Genomic DNA, 3,505 nt, shown 5'->3' on the forward strand with positions numbered 1-3,505 from the left:
GAGAAGGGTGGGTGGGAGGGACGGAGGGAGGAAGGAAGAAACCCTTCCTACTTCCTAGGTCATGAAGATATTTCCTTATAGTTTCCCCCAATATTTTGAAGTTTTCCTTTACACATTTAGGTCTTTAAACATCCCGAAATCTATTTAGTATCAGTTTGAAATACAGAATTTTTTTCCATTACAAATGACCAGATATTCCACTGCCATTTTTTAAAAAGCCCACACATTCCTAACAGACTTACATACACCGTGTTACATATCAAATTCCCGTACAGTCACAATTTTATTTCTGGGATCTCTTTTCTGTTCCTTTGCAAATACCAAACCACCCTAATCATTATAGCTTTATAAATAGTCTTGATATTTGATAGCTCAATTCCCATCATTCTTTTTCTTTTTCTTCAAAATTCTCTTGGATATTCCTGGCCTTCCTTTACTCTCCCAAATAAATTTTAGAGTCAGCTTAGCAGGTTGTATTAAAAAAAAAAAAGTTGTTGGGATTTTGCCTTGAATTTCATCCAATTTATGGATTGATCTGGAGATAATTGACATTTTTACAACACTGAGTCTGTCTAACCACTCTATCTCTTGCACTCCCCCAGCATCAGATGATAATAATTTGAGGCAGATTTATGGCCAATTGAACTGCTTTAACCAAAGATTGCTGATTAATAGTTCTGTGTCAATGCAGAGAAAAGTTCTCACTGCATTGCTACAAGATTCTGTCCTTGGCCCCGTCCTTTTGAAAATATGTCAATCAATTATTCAGATAACATCAACCTGGTGGGGAGAGCACATGCCATAGATGACATAATCAAAATTCAGAATGATCTCAAGTCTAGAATGCTTGGCTGAAACCAGGAAGATAAAATTTAACAAGTATAAATGCATGGCCCAGCAGCAATCTCTGAAATTCACTTGCACAAATGCAGAATGGTTGCAGAGGGAGTAGTGATTTGGCAGCAATTTATGTGAAAAGGATTCTGTGGCACAAGAGAAGCAGTTAGGTGGTCATTGATCACAAACCTAATATGAGGCAATAATATGATGTGGCCATTTAAAGAGCTAATGCAAACTTATTAAAGTACAATACCCAGTTCATGTGAAGTGCAAGGCCCTGTGCTCTGATGTAATCTGATCACATCCTCATCACTTGCTTCATCTTTGGATGCCACCGCTTATATCAAAGCATCTAAAGAAGGATAAACAAAACTGTGAGAGATGTGGAAAACTTCTCATCCAGAGTCTGGACAAAGAGACATCCAGGCTATTATTGCTCTTTCAAATGAAGTGACAAAGTAAAAAGCCACGGCTATCCAGCCTATGTAGGACAAAGCTCTCTACCTCACCCTGAAGATGTCCCCAGCAACAGAAGAGTTGGGGCTCAGGACGTAGTGAATTGCTGCTGCTAGAGTCATACCAGCAGTGGCTTAGTGACTGTCTCCCAGGACACCTGCACTGGGTGACTTCACTTCCCCTTCATGGTCAGTGGCCATGGCTTTAGGATCATGCTTTCTTTTTTTTTTAATATTTTATTTATTTGACAGAGAGAGAGACACAGCGAGAGGGAACACAAGCAGGGGGAGTGGGAGAGGGAGAAGCAGGCTTCCCGCCAAGCAGGGAGCCTGATGCGGGGCTCGATCCCAGGACACTGGGATCACGACCTGAGCCGAAAGCAGACACTTAACGACTGAGCCACCCAGGAGCCCAAGATCATACTTTCTCTCTCATGTCTTCCTAGTCCAACACAAGCTTCTTCAATCACAGACTTGGGAAAGAAACAATACACATGTAAGCAAGTGCCAGAACATAGAGTAATTACATAATCCATTTTTTGCCCAGATTAGGAAAAATTTCATTATCTTCTTTATTTAAAATAATGCATTTATGAAATATTTCAAACATACAAAAAGCACAGAAAATAATAAAACAAATACCCATGTATTTGCCACAGAGGATTAACAATTACTGAACTTTGCGATATAGATTGCTTAAGATTTGTTAAGAGAAATAAAGCATGACAGGTATGGTTAAAGTCCTCACCCCTGCCCTGTCCCATTTCCTAGGAGACAATTCTCCTAAAGTCAGTGGAAATCCTTCTCATGTACGTATTTGAAGTCAGTGGAGATCCTTCTCATGTATGTATTTGAGTTTTACTACATCTGTTTCCATAAAAGTATATAGTATCGTTTTATGCTTTTAAAATTTACAAAAATGGTTTCACGCTATTTATAATACTCTGCAACCTGCTTACTTAGGAGACTGTCAAGAACAGGGCTGCAACAAGCATCTCCATGATGAGACATGGCTGTCTCTAGAGCATATACATCTAGGGGTAGAATGGCTATATCGTCGAGTCAGCATATCTTAAATGTTACTAGATACTGAGGAACTGGCTATACCCATGAGTGTTATAAGACAGTTTCCATTATCCTGCATTCCTGCTGCCACTTAGTATTCTCAAACTTTAAATTTTTGCTAAACTGGTAGCTAGGAAATAATATCTCATCACTGTGGGATCTGGTGTATTTCCCAAAATCCCAGTAAGAGGGAACATTTTTCATATATTTCTTAGCTATCTGGTATTCCTCATCTGTGAATTGCTTCGTCTTTATCCTTTGACTATTTTTAGTGGCTTGCTTATCTTTTTTGTTATTGATTTATGGAATTCTTCAGAAGTTCTGAATATTTATCTTTGATGGGTTCTATACACTCAAATATCTTCTCCCTCTTACGACTTCATTTTCTCTCTAGCTCTGCTCTGATACTATTTTCACTCTACACTGAGCCACTCTTTCCAAGTCACCTGTAATATTTACTGTCACAAGGCATGGTTTTACCAAGCAAGGCTTCTGGGGATTGCTTGTTTTTAACCTTTGGCAAGAAGCTTGCAATTCTAGTAACTTCCATAAGGGGTGTTTTGTTTTGGTTTTGGTTGTTTGGGTTTTTTATTGTTGGGAGTTCAAGGATTAAGCCATTCAGGGGTTTCTTTTCTCCCCCAAACCAACCAGTTCTGATTCTTCGACACCAAGTGGGTAACCCACAATTCAATTCACTTCTGGCACCTGTATCTGTTCACTGATTTGTAAGGGATCAGTCCCAGAAGAAGGCCCCCACTTTCAACACCAGTTGTAAGTATCAGACCCCCAGGACACCCACATTTCTGTCTGACTTGGCTACAAATTCAAGAGTTCCACAAGCCCCCCTCAGGTTCCATAATTCACTAGAATGACTCACAGAATTCAGAAAAGCACTTTACTTACTATTACTGGTTTATTCTAAAGGATACAACTCGGGAAAAACCAAATAGAAGCCATGCACAGGGCACAGTATGGCACAAGGAGTAGAGCAGGGAGCTTCCATATCCTCCCCGGGGAACAATACCATCCCAGCAACTCAGTGTGTTCACCAACCCAGAAGCTCTCCAAACCTGGTTATTTAGGGGCTTTATGGCAGTTCCATTATGTAGGCATGACTGATTAAATCACTGGCTAATGGTGATTAA

This window comes from Ursus maritimus, unplaced genomic scaffold (assembly GCF_017311325.1).
Source record: "Ursus maritimus isolate PB19 unplaced genomic scaffold, ASM1731132v1 scaffold_3, whole genome shotgun sequence".
NCBI classification, from domain to species: Eukaryota; Metazoa; Chordata; class Mammalia; order Carnivora; family Ursidae; genus Ursus; species Ursus maritimus.